The sequence below is a fragment of the Etheostoma spectabile genome, chromosome 8 (assembly GCF_008692095.1).
Source record: "Etheostoma spectabile isolate EspeVRDwgs_2016 chromosome 8, UIUC_Espe_1.0, whole genome shotgun sequence".
Classification (NCBI taxonomy): Eukaryota; Metazoa; Chordata; class Actinopteri; order Perciformes; family Percidae; genus Etheostoma; species Etheostoma spectabile.
The window spans coordinates 12,645,683-12,671,156 of NC_045740.1; the positions used below are offsets into that span (position 1 = coordinate 12,645,683).

The following is a 25,474-nucleotide window of genomic DNA, read 5'->3' on the forward strand; positions in this document are numbered from 1 at the left end:
TGAAAGAGGTGTCCAGGTGCACTCAGTCCCCTTTTTGTCTCCAAGGACAACTACATCACCATCGTCCTACCAGATAACAATGGAATGATTGGATCTTCCTGAGCCGCCAACCTGACTCCAAATTCCATCTGTAGGAGAATAGAGAAGCTATTGTTCCTTTAAACTTTTAGTGCATAGTTTTTGTCTCCCCCATGAGGAATTCTAAGTAATTACAACACCACTCTTGTTGCAGCCACATGACACAAGCCTTCTGTAACACAGGCCCCTCCTCCACGCAGTTTCTTGTAACCAAGGAGGACACAGAAGATTTAAAAAAACATAATGTACTCTTCAGAAGATGTAATTTTCTTCACTCTAGTTTCCGCTGGCAAATGTCACCAGACATGTTGTGGAGCGGATCATCTTAATTAGCTTTGTATTAACTCATTTGGCAGTGGTTTGGATGAAACAGAGGTTCATTAATATAAAAAAGTTAGGCACTAAAGCGTTAACACTCCAATACAAATAGGCGATCTACCCATTGCAGTCCTCTCTCAAAAATGTCCAATATTTTGTCCTTGGACCTTGCGGTTTTGTTTGTGAGTGAGAAGACAATGGAGCGGGAGATTGGTCAGAAAATCAGTGCAGCGGGTGCGGTGTTATATTCAATTTATAGCAGTGTTCGTTCCTACCCTCACCTATGGTCATAACCGAAAGAACAAGATCTAGTGTACAAGCGGACAAAAGTTTCCTCAAGAGGGTGACTTGCATCTCCCTTAGAGATAGGGTGAGAAGCACAGTCATCCATGAGGAGCTCAGAGTAGAGATGAAAGGAGCCAGTTGAGGTGGTTTGGGCATCTGGTAAGGATGCCTCCTGGGCGCCTCCCTAGGGCGGTGTTCCAGGCACGTCCAGCTGGGAGGAGGCCCCGGGGAAGACCCAGGACTAGGTGGATGGATTTCATCCCCAACCTGGCCTGGGAATGCCTCGGGATCCCCCGGTCGGAGCTGGTTAATGTGCCTCGGGAAAGGGACATTTGGGGTCCCCTGCTGGAGCTGCTCCTTGGACAGCTAATAATCACAAAAGTCCATTCTCTTTCATTTTGGCCTCAGCCAGCATGTCACTCTTACTTTCCCTGATTTATATATTCTCTCCCAGAATTTTTGTCTCCTTCATATCTTCCCTTCCCCTCCTAAATTACAACAGCTCTGAGTGATTTAACACACCCGGGTCGAGGTCAAGCAACACCCAGTGTTCGCTAGTGACCTTTACAACAGCTGCAAATGCAAGTGCTTTGACACACAGTCAGGGTCAAATATGCATTGACAGCCTAACCCAAGCTATTAGTGAGACACAGAATACATACACGTTTGTGTATGCAAATACTGCAGCCAAGTCATCTGTGGTGATGAAGCACCGACGGGCAAACGACGATTAGTGCGCCACAATTCACATCTGAAACTGTAAACTCCACTACTCTGCCTTCCTGACAGGTAGTGAGAGGTCCGTCAAGACCCAGATGTTAACATGAAATAGAATTATTTTTTCAACTCGAGTTACCTAACATGTTATAAAAGCAGCCTAAAATTGGGACCAAGAATGGAAAAGCTGAGTGACTTAGGAATGGTTCCCATCCAGGCCTTCTGATGTGTGAATCAGTGGAGCTTGAATCTGAGTTCAGTAAGTTTAAACACAAATGAAGACAGATTAGGTACTTTACAAACATACCAGCAGGAGTTGACACTACAAATGCAAACTCAAAAAATTGTCTTTTAAAAAGTAAGCACATGCCCCAAGTTTGTGATATGATACAAAACTTTATAAAATAATGTCATGAAGGTTAAAGCAGGTCCCCTCTTAGAATGCCGCTCCTTAGAGCAACATTTGATGACAGATAGGAAAATAAATACATAGGAAATATGTATTGCATGCCAACTAAATGGGTGCAGGACCTTATTGGAGAATAGGAGCATGTTTTATTAGAGATTTGTTAATAACAGATTAAACAGCCCATCTTAATACACTGCGAGAATGAAACATCCCTAGCCTGAACTCCTACTCCAGTGTACTGGCAGTACACTGGAGTAGGAGTGAATCCTGCCAAGAGAAGCTTTAATCATGCCAGTATAAGCCAAGAAATTTCCCTTGAGAGTCAAAGTTGGAAAGTGTGACAATGGACTGACAGTAGGGGGACAATTGGAGAACTGTGGTTCCAGAAACAATAGGACAAAAAAATGTTGGGGTCATACACAATGCAGAAATATGACTGAGGTTGTGTGGTGGGATCTTGGTCGATGGATAACCATTGGAAGAAAGAAAAAAAAAGAAACTGTGCAATGCATCTGAATATGATATAGGAGTATGTGAGTATCACGCTGAGTGGGGACAAAGTGCAGGGCCTCATAAATCTACCGACACATCCAGAGAGCATGAAGCCCAGGTGTCCCCTGCACCCACACAGAGACTATTTAACATTGACGTGACCTACAGCAGATCATACAAAACACTTTATGTGACATTTATATGACAAATCACAGCATGTGCACCACATTTATAATATTTTCTTGGAAAAAGTAACATCGCACAAATGTGAAAACAGTGAGATAATACGGCCAAGTGAATCCAAAGTTTATATTAAATCCATCATTAGTCCACTCACACGAAACAAACTTGCTACAACGTATACAGAGGGACGATTACATTTTTGTGTGAGTTACCATGGCTCCCATTAGGGAGGAGATTAAACACAAACTGATTAGAGGCCTCATGATGCTGGCAACATTCAGACATAAATATTACAGCAAAATTACACAAAATATCCCCTGCTGTTCGTACTCTTTTTTTTCATTTTTATTTCGAACAAATTTAAAATATATGTATACATGTACACACATACATACATACATACATACATACATAAATAAATATACTGTACATATATAGATATACACTCACCCAAAGGATTATTAGGAACACCTGTTCAATATCTCATTAATGCAATTATCTAATCAACCAATCCCATGGCAGTTGCTTCAATGCATTTAGGGGTGTGGTCCTGGTCGAGACAATCTCCTGAACTCCAAACTGAACGTCAGAATGGGAAAGAAAGGTGATTTAAGCAATTTTGAGCGTGGCATGGTTGTTGGTGCCAGACGGGCCGGTTCGAGTATTTCACAATCTGCTCAGTTACTGGGATTGGGATGCTAGAGGTCAGAGGAGAATGGGTCGACTGATTCAAGCTGATAGAAGAGCAACTTTGACTGAAATAACCACTCGTTACAACCGAGGTATGCAGCAAAGCATTTGTGAAGCCACAACACGCACAACCTTGAGGCGGATGGGCTACAGCAGCACAAGACCCCACCGGGTGCCACTCATCTCCACTACAAAAAGGAAAAAGAAGCTACAATTTGCAAAAGCTCACCAAAATTGGACAGTTGAAGACTGGAAAAATGTTGCCTGGTCTGATGAGTCTCGATTTCTGTTGAGACATTCAGATGGTAGAGTCAGAATTTGGCATAAACAGAATGAGGACATGGATCCATCATGCCTTGTTACCACTGTGCAGGCTGGTGGTGGTGGTGTAATGGTGTGGGGGATGTTTTCTTGGCACACTTTAGGCCCCTAAGTGCCAATTGGGCATTGTTTAAATGCCACGGCCTACCTGAGCATTGTTTCTGACCATGTCCATCCCTTTATGGCCACCATGTACCCATCCTCTGATGGCTACTTCCAGCAGGATAATGCACCATGTCACAAAGCTTGAATATTTTCAAATTGGTTTCTTGAACATGACAATGAGTTCACTGTACTAAAATGGCCCCCAGAGTCACCAGATCTCAACCCAGTAGAGCATCTTTGGGATGTGGTGGAACGGGAGCTTCGTGCCCTGGATGTGCATCCCACAAATCTCCATCAACTGCAAGATGCTATCCTATCAATATGGGCCAACATTTCTAAAGAATGCTTTCAGCACCTTGTTGAATCAATGCCACGTAGAATTAAGGCAGTTCTGAGGGCGAAAGGGGGTCAAACACAGTATTAGTATGGTGTTCCTAATAATCCTATAGGTGAGTGTATACACACACACACACACAGATATATATATATATATATATATATATATATATATATATATAAAAATTCCGAAAAAGAGCAGGTTGAAGCCGAAGCTTACATATAATACACAAGACATCTCTAGTTTTACACAAACCAACCCCATTTATTATTATTTTTTATGTTTTAAGTAAATCAGACACCCCTTTCCGTAATCAAACCCCCCCCCCCCCCCCCCCCCGCAATAACAATTTGCGCACTAACCCACCTACACAATCATCTCCCTTCCTCTTCATATCCTTTTAATAAAGTGTTTTATATAACTTTTTAAACTTTGTTATCTTTGTACAATGTTTAAGCACCTGGTTTAACCTATTCCACAAACTCCCCCACCGATCGTGATGCACATACTTTTTAGAGTTGTTCTTATTAGGAGTTTTTTAAAATTGAGTTGTTCTCTCAGATCAAACCCACACTGTCTGCCCATAAACAGTTTTTGTAAATTTCCTGGAAGTAAATTATTTCTTGCTTTGAAGATGATTTGTGCAGTCTTAAATTTAATCAGATCAATGAATTTTAGAATATGTGACTTAAAGAATAAAGGATTTGTCTGCTCCAGGTATCCAACATTATTTTTGATTCTGATTACTCTCTTTTGTAGTGTGCATAACAACTATAGGTTGGTTTTGTATGCATTTCCCCAGATTTCCACACAGTGATGTTTACTTCACAATTATCATTAGCTACCATTACCTACCTAATACGGCCTGTGTAAGTAATGGAGTAATTGACAGAATCTGAACTCTGTTCAAGGAACAAAAATGTGAATTTTTACCTTCCCTCCAATGTTGATGAATGTCATGACGAGCGATAAAGACATTATGCGTGCATAAACAAAATGTATGAAGTAAAGACATCACAGAAACTCACAACTGCTGGTCCTCTCAAGATGTGTAACAATGTCGAATTCCAACTTAATCCTCGCTTCCCTTCCTGCTGTCATGCAGCATAAGTGCATTTGGCTGTGGGAAGCTGCAAGCTGTTACTAATTGATCTCCTCCTCACTCACGCCATTTATTTTCCAATCTATCCTCAAAGACATTTGTCACACTCGTCTTTTTAAATGAATATATATATATATATATATATATATATATATATATATATATTCAGACATCTGTTATTTAGAGTTGGGACTATAGCGGAAATGACCCAGATAACTAGATGCTGATGGGGTAATAACCAGGTCCTTACAGGTAATGACCAGGTTCTCTTCAGTTTCAACTCCTCCCTGTCACAATGTGTTGTGCTAAAGTGCAGTTTGGGCTGGTGAGAAGTATGCATCTGGTTTTCAAGGAGTTTTCTTTTTGTGTTTGCATGAGTGAAACCAAAACACAGCATGAAGACAGTCAGCTAAACTCATTCAGACAGGATTCTTTGTGTTCCTGCTCAACTCCTCCAAGGCTTTGACAGTGAAGCAGCATCCAGCATGTGTGCTGAATGTCTACTGTACCCCCTTGTGGACTAAGAACATATTGCTTAGCATTGTACAGCACCAACAATCAGAAGGAATTGGAATCTGATGCAGGACAATATATTAAAGAAAACGGAAAAGTGGATTTAAACCTAAATCCCATCCATGTTGAATCAACAATAAACTAAAGATGCAGGGGTGAAATTGGTGTAACATAGATGAGAATGTCAAGGTGTGTGCATCCTTAAATCCCTAATTCTGCCCCAAGTGTTCTTGTAAAAATACATCTGCCAAGTCAATCCGCATCATCCTGAGACAAACTTGTGGTTTGACTCTTCATGCCAACATTGAAAAGCTGTAAAGGCTGTCAACTCTAAACCCAATATGCCCTACGAGCACTGTACCTGCTAACCCTCAGCTGCAGAACAAATCACAATTACATCGCTATATTGTCACAACAATGTATGAGTAGTAGAGCAAAAGTGCCCCCAATCTTTCTTCCAAGCACAAATACATACACTGTTTTCCTCATTCACCGCTTCCCACTAGTCTAACTGAAAGCTCCAGCAGGAAAAGGAGATAGGAAAAGAGATTTCTATGAAACCGATCCTGATCTCTGATTTGTATTTCCCTGCAGACTGGGAACCTTTTTTGTCCCTTAGAAAAAAGAGACGGACATAAGGCAGTTTAGTAGCTCATAAGGCTGTGTGCAAGAGCAAAAGAGGTTGGATGCCTTTGGCATGTGGTTGAGCTATGATGCTGATCTGAGAGCCATTGCTTACACAGTGACTCACTATGTCAGTCTTGGCACAGTGGTTACAATTAACCAAAGCATTGTCTTAGCACATTTTACTTCTGCCAGGGTGTATTTGATATGCGTATTCATTCTTTAAAACAGCATGTTTTTTCTTCAGTCAACCAAGTAAAATGCCCTTTTGCAATATATTCCTGCAACAGCAAATAATGCACATGTACACACACACACACGTAAAAGTAAATAGTAAGCTCTCCACCTAGTTAAGAATTAATGTTAAGTGTGCGATTGATGGAGTGACGCACACTTCATTCTAACACCATATTGCAAAGAATCTTGTGTTTCAATATCTTGCTTTAATCAGAGGCAGACAGATTCCAATCATTGGCCATTGAAACCCCCTCTCTTAGGACAGATTTGCAAGTGGTGCCATTCTTTGCAGACAGGGCAAAAAGTGCTGTAATTCTGTGAAAGCTGATGTATATTCTTTTTAGTGACTCATATGCATCTTTAATTTCTCTGAATGCAAGAGCATAGACAAATGCAGAAAAACATTCAAATAACTTCCACAAAAGACAAAAAAATAAATGGGTAATCCAAATAAAGCAAAAAAAAACTAATGATCCTGTGTAGCCATGCATTGGGATCATCAAAGATCATTACAATGATAGTTATTAGCAACTGAGACAAATTAAAATATGGGTGTAGCTACAATTCAATACAAAGCAGGCAGTATTTGTAAAGTATGAGTTATAAGAGAAACCAGTATAATGGGATTAAACAATATTTGTTTGAGCACTTGAGTGTAAGTGAATGTCAATAAATCTGTGTATTAATGACAGTAAGGATACCTGTTATCCAGTACCAGTGTTGTGAACCCCATCACAGCACTGTCACTGGATAACAGGCACCCCAAGGGAACCAGCCTCCGCCATAGATCACAGCAATTCCGAAAGCAAAACACATAAATAACAACAAGAATAATTACCATCACCATCCTAAGTTTTGCAGCAAGCATGCACAGCAACCACACCAAGCACAGCGAGAGAGATGTGGGATCTGGGGATCTTGGAGCAAATCAAGACCAACACTTTCTTTCCTGGGAAGGTCCCAGGGCCTTTGTTATCTGCCTTCAAACCAGTATGATTCATCAGCTGTGTTATGGATGTTTTGGTTGGCTGTGCAAAAGGTTCTTCTCATAACTCAAAAGGTACACCAGAGATAAATGCCTATTATATCACTGTATCCCCATTCACCTGACATTTATGAGGAGAATTTGTGTTGATCATTTCATAACAGCTTGAGCAGGTGAAACCCTCTTTTTTCTCCTTACTGAAAGTGCTTTAAGTTCATGTCAGCCATAAAGAAATGCCCCCCCCCCCCCAACACTAACAAGCAAACACAAAGAATGCCACTAGCTGTCAATCATTTTAACTGACCCTGCCTCTCATATCACACAAACCCAATCATCAGTGATTGTCAGTCAGCAGGTCTATAAAGCCTGGTGTTTACCCCGTCTAGACTGGGGAACTGGCAACCATGGGCATCTGAGTAGTATATTGCACCCAGTTTAACCACAGATGTGAGCTCCACTGTCATTTAACACTGTAAATCATCCCCTCGCACATAAACAGCCTATTAGAGTTGGGATGTTGAGAAACCAATTTGAAGAGTGTCTGAAAACAATGTTTCAAAGCATAAGAAGCAAAGCAAAGGAATTCCCTTTTGATCAAACGCATTAGCGCACTTGATTCCTGAGGCCAAACTGTGTGATGCAATAAATCATTAAGATGAAGCTAAAGTTTAGTTTCTGTGGTTCCCATACCATGCTTGTTAGCATGTTAGATAAACCAGCTTCATGGATGAAGTCAGACAAGGCAGAATTGTCTTGGAGCTAAAGGTGAACTGAAACACTATCAATCCTGTTCCACACCTGCAAACATTGCACTAAGCTGCATTTTTCACACAGTTATCTGAGCAAATAGGAATAGTTCTTGCTGTGGGTAAAGAGCTCTTCTCTCCAAAATATAATAACATTTTTTTCCCCTCCTTAAACTAGCCAAGAGAAACTGTACTCGGCCTCTATCCTCAGTGTTTCCAGCTGAAACCTCATTCAGACCTCCAGTTAATATGGTATATGCCTGGAAAAAACTATGCCACCACACATATTATCATATTAATTACAACGGCGTACTTTTGGTCACCAGAAGGAGAAAGAAGAGCAACATTTTTTTTTTTTAAATACTAAAAAATGAAAAAGCTGCCTGACCAGAGGATGTTGTTTACGCTGAAGTTATGATGCAAAACAAGTAGAGAAACGGTCTAAAACAGCAAGAGAAGATATTTCAAAACATCACATTTTGCAGGATGGGCTAGAGAAAAAAATAAAAGACTAATTGCAACATTAAGTATAAACATCTGTTGGAAGATGGATGAGCTCTGTGGGTGCTTTTCAAGAACACCAGACCTTTCATTCTGAATATGAGGCTGCATCTGTACATTTGTAGAATGTACTGTATATATATGTATACATTCTACAAATGTAGATAAAGGCACTGGGAGGGGGAATAACCTACTGCACAGCTGTGACAAGTCCACTAAACAGTGTGGCTGTTGTTGTTCCGATGTGGACTGATAGCGACAAACCCGTCTACAGCCCTTCGAGTGAAACTAATGCCATATCACTGGAAGGAAGTGGACCTGTTATTGTTATGACCTCAAAGGCTTTGGGTGGTCCACATTCAGACACACAAACACAAGCACATATGAGAAGAGAGAGAGCGAGACAACAAGCACACACAAAAGTATCCAAAACACCTTGATAAAAGCTTGACGAACACCTGCAATTTCCATACGCCAGCAAACGCATCGCTTCTTGTACTGACCTAAAAGGGCATGCAGCGCTTTCACTCACACTGCCATATACATAATGAATCTCTGGAATGCCTTTTTTTCATGTAACCAATGCAAACTATTTAGGGCTACAATGAAAACATCTACACAGGCGAACGTATCCAGTGATGACTCATATTGCCATAAACAATACATACACATAATGATACGTATACAAAAACATGCACACACATGCACATGGAGAGATATGCATCAGTGACAGGCTAATATAGTTTCCAAGGTATTCTGTCAGTGGATGATGTGAGCTGACAGAGATTCATTGTGGCTAATGTACAATCCAGAACTGTCCAAACAAACACGTTCAACCTCGCCCAACATAGGTAAGACGGAGTAAACCTCCACACAAAAGACACAAAGCTGAGCACATTCACACCACTAATCTGAGAAAACACCAAGGTGCTGCTCTTTGCAGGTTTTTGTTCAGCCTTTGGTTACTTTTTTCATCCAAATATTAGCTCTAAAATCTGTTTAAAATGTAATCCATCAGCACCCAGCAAAGTGAGACATTACTGTATTCAGTTACCAGGAGAGGAACTCTAGATCTGATAGGACACAGGTCTCACACATGCATACAGGGAAACAATCACCCGCCTTCAGACTGACTGAAAGAGACACATTGGCTTTGACAAGCCTTTACAGCAGTCCTGCTCCCATTTTGTCATGCCCACGCTCACGCATAATACACACACAAACACACATGCACATAGACAAATAGTGGCAATCAGTGGGTGGATGTCAGCCCCCAGACAGGAACTGCTCCCAGCATTTGTAACGTAGCTCATAAATCACTGCACACATTGGGGTAATGATCCATTGAGAAAAAGAAGTGAAACTTGCCTGTAAAATACGACCATAAGACCACACCGCATTCACAGCTCTGCCTCCTGTCTGGCAGTGCTATCATTAACACGATTATCACCGTGCACGGTGTTGACAATGCCTTAACGCACAGAAACAATGCACAAATATACCAGACTGGACAATGGTTGTAATGCTTGCGGTGCTTCAGTGCTAACTTTGTTGCCATACATCTGCTATCAATTATTCAAATGTGAACTTTTAATATTGGAGCTCTGTGCCTAATGGCATAGAACCTTTCATTAATATAAATTTCCAAACGTTGGACTAATGCGTGTTACAAAAAAAACAAATCAAACACAGTTTGTATAACTCAAAAATGGATTGTTGTTTGTGCTTGTGGTATGTTTATAACAATTTCTGGTAAAGATCCCAGTCTGGCCTCCAAACTTGTGTTGTTTGATAATATGCCAAATACATATTTGCATTGTAAATATGACCTGTAAGTATAATCAAAAATAACCAAATAATGGAAGAGTTAAAGTACCAATCTCAAAATGTATTTTCATTCGTTTCATCAATAAAAACTCCTTTCTGCAATGACAAGCAGAATTCAAGGAATTTAAAAATGCATCAAGATTCACTTCAGGTAAAAAGAAAATGTATTTTTCTTAAGCTACTTTATACTATTCAGCTTTACATTGTTGTTAATACTGTGCTCTGTAAACTGTGTGAGAGGGACCTTAAGGCCCGAAGGAAGTAGATCCCGAAACTGATCTGAAACCTGGTGTTCATATTCTGCGGATTTCCTCTACGTTAATTTCATCAATTATGTATTTTCCTGCGATCTGCAGGCTGTTTTTCGTAGAAGAAGAGGGGCACATCCTACCTGGTAGCAATTTAGAGATTCAGATTGATTAGCATGCAAACATATTTTTGAGGGCTACGATCATAAAATCTGATTCAAAGGTGAAGTTCAACAAGGGATCAGTTACCCATAACAGCATATCAATGACTGTTTCAAAATACTTGCCAATTAGTCAGTACAGGATCAACATGTCAGTGTTTATGTATCATATAAGATTACCTGTAAGTAGATCATCAACGGCTTTTAGTATATCTAAACAATTTCACCACCTCACCATCACTGTACCATTGCCCCCTAGTGGCTGGACCTGACATCCAAGACCACCACTGTTGAATATACTGGCCTGCTCTCCTCCAGTTACTCCTCAGTTTACCAGTTTCCACTGTATAGAGCACTCAAGAGAGCTGTGAGGCTATGCTGGTCATGTGTGAAGCTGCTTGCTGGTAAAATCCAACAAGAGCTTCACAAAAAATCCCTGTGGGACATTCTGAACAAATGGCTAGTGACTTGCCCTGAGTCTAGTCTTGCATTGCCAACCAGATTATCTCCACAGCGTTGCGGAGAAAGGTCAGGCTGTACCACACATACTGTACATTCCTGGATAGGAGAAGGAAACGCTCAGGGTTATTTGCATTTCTTTAAACCAATCACAATGGTCTTGGGGTCACTAAACTCCGGACACAGCGATGGTCCCTCTGCAAAATAGTCTTTGGAAGGAACTTTTGGTGGAACATTGGCACCCCGCAAAAGAAAACGCCACATAAAATATTAAATGAAATTTCATCCACAGCAATCCCGCCAATTGGTCCCAATAGTCCCAGTTAGATAGTAAATGCCATAAACATATTCTTCATAAATCTTTACAATCCTTTCCTAAAGGAACCAAGCGGGCCTGCCTTGTTAAAATTTGGACTTGCCATTTTTAGCGTGTAGCTTGCTAGCTTGAAGGTTGTTGTTTCCCGAATTGAAAAGAGTTTGAGAGAGGCAACACACAGAGAGCGGAAGGAGAGGGACATCCGGCAGAACATCTGGCAGCGCCGGGCCCGGATGTGAGGCATTATCCTGGAAATTAGGGATGGGAATCACCAGAGGCACCACGATACAATAGTATCACGATACTTGGGTCACAATACGATATTATTGCGATTTTACACATATTACAATATTCTGCGATATAGTGCAATTTTAGTACCTTGTTTCCCAACTTCATTATTTTGTCCCCAAAGGAAACCGTTGTCAACATCTGTTTGTTCATCTCACATGAATTGTATTGCTGTAAAATGTGACTGTCAAGCTGACTAACTAGCCAACACTTTCATGAATATGTTATAAATGTTGTATACACCTGGCAAACTGAACTGTTTGCATATAATTAAGGTGGACTAGACTGTAATACCAACAGGTATATTTTTACAATACAACTTCAGCCCTTCAGCCCCTAGGGAATTAGAAAAACATTAACTGTTGAATTTAAAATAAAACATGTAGCCTTACATTAAAATAAAATGTTAAAATTAAATAAAATGCAACATGTACTCTTAAAGTAAACAAAACGTGCTACCGTTTGCTGCCAACCTTAGTACTAACAAAAGTTCAAAAACATTTTGTGTGCGCAAAACACTTGATGTGGAGGTGTCCCGCTAACAGAATGGCAACGGCCATTTTAGAAGCGTTGTCGGTGACAAGCGGGACAACTCCACGTGAAGTGTTTTGCGCACACAAAATGTTTTCGAACTTTTGTTAGTACTAAGGTTGGCAGCAAACGTAGCACGTTTTGTTTACTTTAAGAGTACATGTTGCATTTTATTTAAATTTAACATTTCATTTTAATGTAAATCTTTTCGTAGTCTTTGCAACGGCCATTTTACAAGTCCCCCATTCTCGTGGTGCATTTTGCAGACGGTGAGTAATGTTCGCCCCGGTGTGACTTTCGTGTACTGGTCTAGTTTGGAGAACGTGAGACAGCAGTTGCCAGTCTTCTGTGAGATAATGAGCTGTAATAGTCACATAGGAATCCACTGACCGTGACGTCCATTCATAACAAGTCAATGCAACACGTTCTGCTGTTTTTAAACTTTCCTGAACTTTAAGCTTAACTTCTCTGTAGAGTTTGGGTACGGCTGTATCCGTGAAAAAGCGGCGCGACGGAGTTACGTACCTTGGTTCCAGTGTTTTTAGCAAGTGACAAAATCCCTCATTTTCCACACCGTTGGATGGACGCCGGTCATTGCACACGAAGTAGGCGATGTCTTGAGTTATTTTCTTCACTCGCTTTGAATTTGGAGGTAGCTTTGTCAAGCTAAGTGTGTCCAGTGTTGGTTGGTTTTTCGGTGGAGCTGGTTTAGCATTAGCTTTACCGTTCTTGGCTAACGCTAACTCTGGAACTTGGCGTGTGAGATGAGCCCTCATGTTGGTGGTATTCCCTGAGTATTTTATTTGCATACGACACTCCTTGCAAATCCCATGTCTCATATGCATCTCAGTTGTCCCCTCCTTGTTGAAAAAGTTCCAAACACTTGATTTAAACGCAGACGGTACATTTCTGATTTCTTTCTCTGATGTTGCCATGTTTAATTTATCTACATCCTCCTGCACGCTGACAGTCACCCCGCTGACCTCGCCAGAAAACAAACAGCGCCATCTGGTGGACCGAATAAGCAATCGATTTAATTATTCTACTACCAAAAAGTAAAATTCTCATGTTCAATTTAAATAATAAAAGATCGATACTTGGTGTCTGTGTATCGATACAGTATTCCCACGGGAAATATCGCGATACTATGCTGTATCTATTTTTTCCCCTACTGGAAATGTTCTGTCACTGATCCAGACTACCCTGAGCCTACCAACAGAGGAAGAATGGAAAAAGACTGCATTCCTTAACCATAATGATGACTTTTCAAGAAGAGCATGATTGACAGCCATAGTGCTTTGACAGTATGCTGTGTAAGGGTCATGATAGTCTCTCAGTAGGCCGACTGTGTGATGTTACATTATGTTCCCTGTCATAGGCTGAAAATTCATGTTTTCCAAGAAGACTCGTGTCAGCTACCTAGTAAATCTTACATTCTCAGCTCACACTGAGAATCCTCTCTCTTTGCTCTTTACATATGATGCTATCCTTTTGTTTCTATAATGGTAATTAACTTGATTATTTTTCTTCTAAAAGATTAAGTCAAATTGACTAAGTTGACGATCAGTAGCAAACAATTGCACATAGCTTTTGTCAAAACTAAGTATTAAACCTCATGCAGAATTATCTACTGCTCCACCTATGATTCATATGTTCAGTATGATCCAAACACGCTGCTTTTTCCCTGTCATGCTTTTGCCTCGGTAAATCTGAAGCTTTGCTGGAAGTAGACTATTTAGCGATTTATGGTGAAACAATGATTTTTTGGAACAGACTGAACATCAGGTTTAACAGTGGAGAAGTGGATGATTGGGATCAGTGGACTTAGTGGAACAGAAATATCTATGGACATTTTTTAACATGTTTTGACATGATTTTCTCCGTGACTCTGGATCGCCATTGGAATAATAATAACTGCTGTGAATACAAGATGACTACCGCTGCCTTTATCCACAAATAAGCAAGCAACAAACTTCCGAGCCCCTTTTCATTCTCAAATATTTTTGAGTGTTGCTTTAACACATAATTCATAATTCTGCATAAGTCTGTGTTTCTCAAGAACCCTAACTATCACTAATGACATCACATATGATATACATGAATATCACAAATGGATAATAGACCATCTTCCCTGGTACCTGTCCATTTTAACCTGAATTGTTCAAAGCACCTTTGGTACTTGGGGCCCCTAAAAAACTCCAAAATGGAAATATACAATATATGTATTACTTTGTTTCAATTGTATTTATTTGTAAAAGTGTTTTGACATTTATTGCATTTGAATGGTATAATGAAACGTTCTAAAATATTTATACATACTGTACATAATACTTATTTGTGCATTATGACAAACATATGTCACTTGCATTGCAACTTCTTTATTTCCGTGTATTGGGGATGTATACAACACAGCATAAGTGTGCATAAATCACATAAAGCACGAAGGATATATGTGGTAGGTATTCATGAAATGCATTAATAATTGGTCATTAATACATGCTTAAATAATTCTGCACTTACTGTTTATGTTACTGCAGTTTCTGTATTGGTTGTATCTCTTTCTTCAGCTGCTCTCTGCTGCTTGGTCACACTCTCCTATCAGGGACAAGAGTAGAAAAAAATGTTACACACACAACTGGCTCATTACAGCACTCAATGAGTTTGATATTTAAAAAAGACAGTAGTGCTGCTGGCAGAGGAACAAGGGTACACACATATATCTGGATGAAAGACAAACACACAACTGGAGGGCGCCGCACTATTTACTTAAAAATAATCGCTTAGAAGATCCCAACAAAGCAACTCCCATAACCCCAATGTGTCTTCCCACTCCATGAGAAAGTTGACCATGAAACGGAAGGATTGCTTCAGACTATTTAAGTGTTTCTTGGACACACTTCAATAGTCAAATGGAATCCCTGAATATCTCTAGCAAGATAAACAATGCCACACAATATAAATCAATCAGGAAAATGACAACAATACAGCCCAGCCCATGCATTGCAGCGGTAAGCAACAGTATGCCCAATACTAGGATCACTGTTAAGTCACAAAAAAGACTCATGTACAGCAACAGCTAATTAAAAGATTTCCATGATCAACATTAAATAAAATCAAAAAATCTGAATGTTTTGGAATGATGCATGAAGCAATGGCAACCGCACTGTGTCAATCACACTCAAGAGCTCCACACAGTGTGAGGATGCCAATGAAAACACAGTAGCTTACACTGATGGCTCTCACTGTTTACTCTAAATCTGTCCCTTCTTATCAATCGGGGGAGGAAAATGTGTTCTTAAGACATCACTGTTTTCATTTATTCACGGCTATTGAGTAGAGCAAAAAAAGCAATATGATATCAGTGTTTTACATTTCACTAAAAACAGCAAAATATTTGATAAAAGTCAGCTTTACTCAATAGAAGAAAGCTGGATTCTGAGATTTAGAGACTAGTAAGGTAAGGATAGACACAGCTGCTTGTTAGTGCTTGCAAGGTCCTTGAATCGGCATTGGTTTGAGGAACAAAAAAACAAAAAAAATCTTCCTAGCCTCCAGCAAAGAGTGATATATTTATGGAAATGCTCACAATGACTCATATTACAGAAAAAGCTAGGCACATCATCTTAATTCCAACTGAACTCAGCCCAGCTGGATAGTGAAAAACTGTAAATTGTATCTCGGGTTGAGTTTGAGAAAATTAAATCAAAACTTAAAAACCAAAACTTTCAAATGGATTTATAATGGTGAACCTGAATCTAATGCACAGTGATGCGACTGGTAGTGTGGTCTTTTTTGTTCGGTGAGGGGGGGCACATTGAACTGAATTCAACTGGCTGACAAAAGTATGAAATGCATCGGGTTCTGGTCATAAAGCAAGTTAAGTTTAAGATTACAAAGTTAAGACCAGTGTAAGTGAAAACAGAGTAAACAGAAGTGTAAACATATCACTCTTTCCAAAAGAATATCATCTGCTTGCACTTTTCTCATTTTTTGGTGATTAGGTTTTCTAGGAAAGGCATCCCCTTTGTGTCTGTGGACAGACACATTTTGTCTGTGCAAGTCATGAGGACATTACGCAGTGAAAAGGAGGCTCGTGTCCACGAGCCGGCTAGAAGACATCTCAGTTTTTCAAGCTCTGACAATCTTGAGAAGAACTATATGATGGCAGAACACAACAACTACATATGGAAGACATTGTGGGCAATTACAGTACAGTAGTTGAGACACTCATACAAGCTATGCAATATGTACACAGAAAAAGCCACAATGTGCATCTAGGTCAAAAGAGGACAAGGGGTATATGAATGGTGGTAAACAAGGGTAAGGGTATGCTCCTCTGTGCCGATGCTATGGTTTCGGTTTTCATCCTGTTTCTTTGTTCTGTTTTCTGTGATTTCTCTGTGTTTCCTCCCTGGTCTTGTGTTGTTGTTCCTGTCTTGTGTGAGTGTCTGTATTCTCTGTTTCCTGTTTTATTTTGAAGTCTGGGTCTCTGTCTTGTCTTGTCTCTAGTTTTACTTCCTGTGTTTTCCCCGCTCCTGTGATTACCTAATGTTTTCCGCCTGTTTCCCAGCCCACTTGTCACCTGCCTCTCGTTATCTCGGTACCCTGTGTATTTAGTGTCCGTGCGCCCCTCATTTTGTGTGTTTGTTTGTGTGCTCCTGTATCTTCCCTGTGGCTTCTTTGTCCCTGTTTTTTGGCTATCCTTTTCTCTGTGAACTTTTCTGGGATTTTGGCCTTTGGTTTTTGCTTCCCTTAGTATTGAACTTCTCTTGCCTGCCTGCCATTGTCTCTGCATTTTGGTCCTCAATTCCCTACAACAGTAACAGCCAATGGCCAGAACCGATTGGCCTAAAAGACAAAAGAGATGCATAAAATGGAACACTAACAGGTGATCTAGAAAAGCAAACACAAAGATGTTTTTTTGCAGGTTTTCATCACCTTTCTGACCTTAAAAACATATTTAAGACTATGTAGCTGATGAGGTTTTACTGATGAGTATGTATGTAGCTAGTGGATGGAAAGTGTCACACAAACTCTGTTTATTTACAACCATTGTAGTCTTCCCATCTAAATATTCAGACGAAAATCAGTCCCCCTCCGCAAAATGAGAGCTTTCCAGTTAGACCTCTGGCCACACTGAATCTAAATTCATAATGACAAGAAAACTGCATATGCCCAATTACAAACCCTATTCTTTATAGACTGTGTTCACAAAAAAGCATTATCCTGTTTCATGCACATGGTTTGAATCAAGGTGGATTGGCTGTGCTCCGTATGTAGTATTGGGAAGTTATTTTTAAAGGTCCACAGGCCTCCTTTTCCAGGGTCTATGTACTGAACATTTTCTTTCCCTGAGAAACATAGGGATGAATCTCTGGAACAGACCGAATCGATTGGGTTCAGCACAAACACTAGCTGCGCACGAGGATGCACTGCTGCTCTCCAGCACCTTACTAGTGCAAAATAGTGACAATCAAGCCAAGAAAGATCCAGTGCCAAAGCCTGTATAGTACTTGGTTCTTATCAAATCACTGTGAACATTATTCTTAGGTTACCATTAACTGTGGAAGCAGAAAGATATAGCCATTAAACCTTTTTATCACACCCAAGAAACCAAATATCTTTAACCTTGTTCAGTCAGTTTGGGTGACTGTGTTCACAAGCTTGTCTCAGCTGGCTGGGCAATTGCTGAGTGTTGTTATCTGAGAATGGAGCTGTTCACTGGGCGGAAAGTTCTCTGAGCAATTTCTTTTTGATGGCAATCAAAACTACATGCGATATTCACTGGGTTAATGATGTAACCTGACAAAGTAGTAAGAGGCAAAACAAAAAAAGCTGTGCCAACAAATGTTCTCAATTTTAATGGAAACAAATTATTACAATGAAAAAGCACTAATTATGGCTTGGGTATGTAACAATTCTTTGCACCTCTTGGACATTTGCCACCAAACCATGTAGAATTGTAAATAAATAACAAACAAAAGGAAAATGTCCAACTGGCTCAGGGACTTGACTTTAAACAGTCAGGAACCTTATTAGAAAAAAAACAATATTCCCCAATTTATTCCAAGAAAGGATGCCACAAATCAAAATATAGCAATTCAAAATGGTCTCTGTTGTAGGCCTGTTATTCTCCTTCTCCTCTAAAGTTTGGGGTCTGCTTCATCACCGACGCCTCTGGCTTCCTACCACTACCAGGACAGCTAGCCAGAGAGACGAGCAGAGTAAATTGCCAGTTTGTCTGTCATTTGATCATACTGCGAGCCATTTTCAGTGGAAAATGGTGGTGAGACTGTTTTTGTGTGTTCATGAACGCCTGCAGCTGTTTTTCTCATTTCTCCTGTGCTTTTCTCGACACAGATCATTTGGGCAGATGTACACTCCACTTGGGGTAGAACTGACAACCAAAGCTCCCCTGTGCTTATTATGGATATATGAAACATATCCTGTCTGTAAGAACTATCAGGTAAGGGCTGAATTCACTCAAACAACGTCATGCCATCAAACACACTCTAATCGCTGAGTAATCCGTGTTTCCCAGCACACAAATATATTCACTGTTAACTGGAAACATGCAGACTTACACTACATCTAGTGTGCATGTAGCAAATGTTTACATATACATTATGTATAAAGGTGCCCAAGCTAGAAGATAGTTAGCTAGATCGTTATTGTATGCAATACAACAAAATTCTGTTGGAGCCATCCTTTCCAAATAGCAGCATAGGGTAAAAAATATCAAATATACTCAACAACAAAAGAAATACCCCTTTTTCAGGACACCGTATTTTAAATATACTTTAGTAAAAATCAAAATAACTTTAGAGATCTTCATTATAAAAGGGTTTAAACAATGTTTTCCATGCTTGTTCAATGAACCATGAACAATTAATGAACATGCACCTGTTAAAAGGTTGAAAAGACAATAACAGATTAAGGGCGGTAGACAAGGTCACAGTTATAAGAAAATTAGGAAAGTAAAGAAACACTTCTACTGACTCTGAAAAACACCAAAAGAAAGACTCCTCAACATGTGATGAGAGTGTTTTGAGTTTTGGGAATGGGTGCAGTCGTGGGTAGAGGGTAGAGAGTAGAGGGCTGGACTGAGGACGCAGCCCTGGTGGACGCCGGTGTTGGGGATAATCCTCGAGGAGGTGTGATGGCTGATCCTGACACTCTGGGGACTATTGGTGAGAAAGTCTTTAATCCCCTGACCGAGAAGGTCACCCAGACCCAGTGTTTGTAGTTTGTTGATCAGTTTGTCTGGTTTGATGGAGTTGAATGCAGAGCTGTTGTCAATGAATAGCATCCTTACATAACTGTTGGGGGTTTCCAGGTGTGTGAGGACTATGTGCAGTGCTATGGGGATGGCATCATCAGTGGATCTGTTGGACCTGTATGCAAATTGGTGTTAATCGAGGTCAGGAGGGATGTGGGGCAGTACCTGTCTCTCAAAGCATTTCATGATCACCGGTATGAGGGCCACCAGCCGGTAATCATTCGGGCTTGTGATGGCTGAGGTTTTGGGTACAGGGATTATGGTGGCAGTTTTCAGACAAGTGGGGTCCCCCCTCCCCACTTGTCTGAAAACCCCCACCATAATCCCTGTACCCAAAACGCCATCAGGCCCCATTGCTTTGCTGCAGTTTATGTTGTGTAGTGCTCTCTTTACCTGGTAGGTCAAAAGAGTGAGCTGCTGATCGCACTCTGGAGAGGTGGCGCTTGTATGTGGGTCCGGTCCCCTGTTGGAGCTGGACCTGGAGTCCTCAAAACGGGCAAAGTAGGTTTTTAGGCGGTGTAATGGGAAAATTACATTCAAGCAATGATTTCATATGTATCCTTCTATAATATCCATGTATTGTTGACTATTCATAGGTATTCCCAAATGCCTCTCAGGGTGTATGACTTTTGGCTCTCTCCTTGTGTGTGTCTCTCTCGCTGTACAAGAAACTTCCACGACACTGGTCTGGGAGAGAAGGGTCAGTTGACGTGGAGTTGCTGTTGCTCTGTTTGTAGCCAGTAATGTTCCTTACACCCTGCCACATTGCACAGGGTTGTTGTCATTGAAGTTATCCTCAATGCGTTGTTTGTATTTCCGCTTTGCAGGTGTGATGCCTCTGTGTAGGTTGGCCCTCACCCTCGTGTACTCCTACCTGTCCTCTGAGCTCAGCGCTGTGTCCCTGCCTTCGAGCAGCTCCCTCACCCTGCTGTTAAACAAGGGCTTCTGGTTGGGGAGCATTTTAATTTGCTTATTTGATGTGGCAATGTCTGAGGAGGCTTTTGCAGTCCAGATCTGCACGGTCTTTACCTGAGGATTGTTCTTGCTGATGTTGGGCTTGTAGGCTGGTGTCAGGAGCAGGGATAGATGGTCAGACTGTCCAAAATGAGGTGAGGACTGGGTTTTATGGGCTCCGGGAACATTTGTATACACCTTGTCCAGTGTTTTGTTGTTCCTTGTTTTAATGATCACATTCTTGTAAAATTTGAGCAAAACAGTCTTCAGGTTAGTGTGGTTGAAATCCCCTGCCACTATAAATATGCTCTCTAGTTCTGTCCATCCCCATGATTCAAATTTATTTCATCAGTACTAAGCAAGCCCAAGGATGTGTCCGCCCAAATCCCCTTCTTTCCTCAATCCGTCCTCCACGCCTCCACCCTTCATCCTACCCTAACAACCGTCATGTTATCCCACCAACCACCCACCTCTTCTGTGTCCCATCCACTGATGCATCCAGGTGGACTCCATGGTTGCCTAATGCCATTATAGGGGCTCCGGAACCCCCCCACACACACACACCCAAAGACTGTGTGGGCCTGTGGCGCCTGGGGCTTGGCATGTGGAAGCAATCACAGTAGAGAGAGATGAAATGATATACAGAACTAATAGAGAGATGGATCAGTAATGACCGAGATCTAATGTCTAATCAAAATACATTCACAAAGCACAAGCAGTGACTTCATGGGTCTGGGTACATGTCTCAGAGAAGAGGCCCTGGTCAGTAATGACCGGGATCACATATCTTTTCATAACACATAGATGTGAGCGCCTCCATTATAAATATTAGCCACAACTACTGTTCACACAGAAATTCTCAATACTACAGTGATGCCATCCTGCTACCCAATATAAAAAGTATGAAGCATTTGAAAGGAGTTTAATAGGAATGATTGAATAAGATGCTTAAATGTCAAATGCTTCCCCTTCTTGCTAAACTCTCGTTAACCATTACCTGAGCTGCTCTCAATTAAATCATATGTGAAGTAGGCCCACAGACCTACATGTCTGGCATACTTTTCAGAATGACTTTGGTAGGAGCTGTGTTCAGCTGAGTTAAATGCTCGTATTACAGATCATTACACTGAGGTATACAGGGTTGGGTTGTGATAGCTGGTTCCATGTTTGTAATGTTTTTAAGCTGTGTCTAACCAATATTTATCTTCTCATTTTTTTTATATGCAGACGAGCACTGTACCAAACATTCAGACAGTTCATATAAATATTGTAGCAAATATGTAATCTATCTGGAAAAACTCTAAATTTATTTTTGGCCTTCATACAAAATGCTAGTTATATAAACTTTTGCTGCATAGAACTGTTAAAGTGTTTCACTTTCTTGCCAAGAGTTTGATAGGAGGATCAATCCCAATCTCATGTGTAAGAGCAGAATCAATCTGCTCATCGATCTCTTGGCATTAAAGAAAATACAACTATTTCTGTACCTTTAAACAGAAATAGACTGATATGAGATTAACAAGGGATTCCGATGGATTTGCATTTGACAAGTAGATCTGATGCTGGATGCAGATTAGATAAAAGGTGCAGGTGATAAAAATCTGCTCGTGACAATAGTCATCACAGCCAACAATACCGATGGTCTGTGCTTAGAAATGGAAGGCTTGCTTTTGGATATTTCCTTCTGAAAACAAGGGCCCATTGCTTTAGAAAATATGAAGAATTTTGGCACATGAGCCTCCAAAACACACACACACACACACACACACACACACACATACACATACACATACACACACACACACACACACACACACAACCACACACACACACACACACACACACACACACACACACACACACACACACACACACACACACACACACACACACCACACACACACACACACACACACAACTCATGTTTCTGTCAATGTATCTTCAGGTAGCACTCTCTTCATCGTACACTAGGAATGCCTCTGAGCCAAAAGACAAAGAGAGTGAGCCAGCTCAGTAATCTTCACTCCTCATTCATCTCCCGCACACATTTGTTATCAGCTTTTTGACAGCAATCAATCCTTACACGCCATCAATAACAGCTTTGTGAGCTAATTTTTATAAATGCGCTCACTAATTACAACCTGAACAAACAATTCACCACATTCTGATTCCACATCGGGATAAATCCATCATACCTCTAACTGCAGGTTTGTTAATCACTGACGTTTTTGTGCATGTGTAGTGCACTGCTGGTGAGTAGAGAAGAAGACAGGATGAATGATGAGCGATGAGCCGTGTTCTATGTGGTACCACTGTTGGAAATACTAGTAGGATATATTAGGTTCAACTGAGATAATCTTTAATTAATAAATATGACTAAAGCTTCTCCAGTGTGGGTAGATGACATGATAGATCGACACAATTCAGAACAAATCTGTCCCATGTTGTTGTCCCACAAATAAGTGAAAAAGAAGGTCTAAACAATGGAATATGTTTGGCTTTCTGGCTTGGTTAGAAAATAACACATACACGAAAACCGGAAATCTTAAAAGTGACCTTTAAGAATGTGTGTGTGTGTGTGTGTGTGTGTGTGTGTGTGTGTGTGTGTGTGTTGTGTGTGTGGTGTGTGTGTGTGTTGTAACCAAACCCTTCTACCCACTGATCATGTGATCAAGAAGAGCTGAACCAGATGGTGTCTAAAAGAACGAATGCTCTCTTGAGTCCCACTCACACACACACATAACAAACATCTATGGTATCACTTTAGCCATTTACCGCAAAGCTTTAACACATTACCACACAAATGATTGATAATTAACACTACATTCTCTTTATCGTGCACTAATATACAATCCAATCAAATGTACTCCCCTCCCTTCCTTTAAATTCTGTAAGTTCACTCAGTGCAGGCTCTGGAGTTTTGTTAATCCTTCAAGTTTACATCAGATATCTCCTTTGGCACTCTGAGGGCCACTGTCAGCTACACTCACTTCATTGTGTTACTCAGCAGTGACAACACAGCCTTTGGGTGTTTCCTAATCTCCTCTCTCACTCTCTAATTGCACTAAACTATTGCTGAGCCAAGACACAGCTGGGTACAACAACATTCACCTCATGTTCTTAAGCTGAGTACGGTCAAGCTGAGTGGTGCAGGCGGGGAGGATTCTTGAAATAAAAAGCTCCTTGTTCAGAGCTGATTGCAAAGATAATTGTCAGAGCTGGAAAGCAATGAAGCCTATTGCCTTTTCTCCACTCCCCGGTCTTCACTTGCAACATAACGACGGCACAAACGTGGGTCAACGTCTGTCTCACAGCACTGGACCCTGATTGGACCTGAACACCAAAAGCTCAGCCAGACGACAGCCTGAGCTGAGGGGTTCACATCACATCCTTCTCCCTGTTTCCTGTGTTTTCCAGCAAAAACAGTGCGTATAATTTATTTCAGTGTGAGAGATTTAATGAGGATCTGCTTCTAGTTTTCTCTTTTCTCGAATTTTGCCACACACTTCCTGGAGGCCATTAAGGAAAACAAAAAGAATGACATGACTTGATGGGCTGCAGAAGAGGCATGAAGGTGTGTCAGGCATGGCCTAAAAGAACAAAAGTTAAAAACCTAATTGACTGGGAGTTTAAAGTAATGATCCAAAACACTGTCATATAAATAAACATTTTGCAATTGCCACAAACCACCAACTCACAGTTCATGAAAGCTGGTACATTTGATGTTTAAACATGCTATGTCAAGTACTGTAGGTCTTTCCCAGGAGTGGTCGCTTGGGTGTATAGAACAATAAATATACAGAAGAAGAAGAAGAAGAACATAGCAATGAAAATCACCACAGCAAGGCCAACAAAAACATTTAAGTAAAAAAATAAATTTCCTACAATAGTGCTTTAGGAGGTATGGAGTCATCCTGGGTTCAGCTGAGACATAAATCTAAACCAAGAGCACGGATTCATAATCTGTGCTCTTGGTTTAGTTTTTTGTCTACTTTTTTAGGTTTTTTTTGCTCAATTCTTTTTTTTTTTTTTTTTTTTTAATAAGTGAGCAACGTTAGAAAGATATTCACAGATTTAAACTTCTGAGACCATTTTACTCTATAGTGCAATGATATTAAATGACATTGATCTTTCCTAACGTAAAGTTAACAATGAGCTAAAAACAAGTTTTTATCAAAACGGCCATCCTTCAACCTGGAAAAATAAGATTGGTCTCTAGCAGCAGCCGGCGGAGCTTAGGGACCATCTATAAACTACAACACCGACAAAAAATATCTATTAATTTTATGATTAAATAAGGTAGTGTCTCCAAACTTATTTTTAACAGTAAGGGCTGTAGTACGACAAGGAGGAGACAAGTTATAATTGAGGTAAGTTTGGAGACATTATCGTTTTTATCTGCTGCTACCTCTCTCGTCCAGCTCTCATTTTCTACTCTACACTATCACGTAATTATGATAAGGAACAGGAAATTTAAGAAAAACAGACTGAGCTGCCCCAAAGATGTGTTAAGATGCAAAAAAATACAGTATACGTATATTGGTTATGTCTATGACTAAACCCAAGGAAATGAAATTTCCATCAACGGTGTATAAATTACTTTTCAGCTTGTGTTTGTAATGTGAATTAGCTGACAATGACAAGCTGCATTAACATAACACAGAATTGTAATGGTCAATTTGCTGTTACGAAAGTACTGTGATCAACATCTGTCAATTGCTGGATAAACACCTGCCATCCGTACACGCAGGTTTTGTGGTGGTTGCTT

The 25,474-nt window shown here is 40.5% G+C and overlaps 1 long non-coding RNA gene across 1 annotated transcript in view; it reads right to left on the reverse strand.

Annotated features, from left to right (window-relative positions):
* LOC116694045 (uncharacterized) overlaps positions 1-15,083 on the reverse strand; it is a 105,552-nt gene extending 90,469 nt beyond the window's left edge. The window contains exon 1 of the long non-coding RNA XR_004333062.1: positions 14,994-15,083. This is a non-coding gene — a long non-coding RNA (uncharacterized LOC116694045). The remainder of the gene's footprint in view (positions 1-14,993) is intronic.
* Between the last annotated feature and the right edge of the window lie 10,391 nt (positions 15,084-25,474).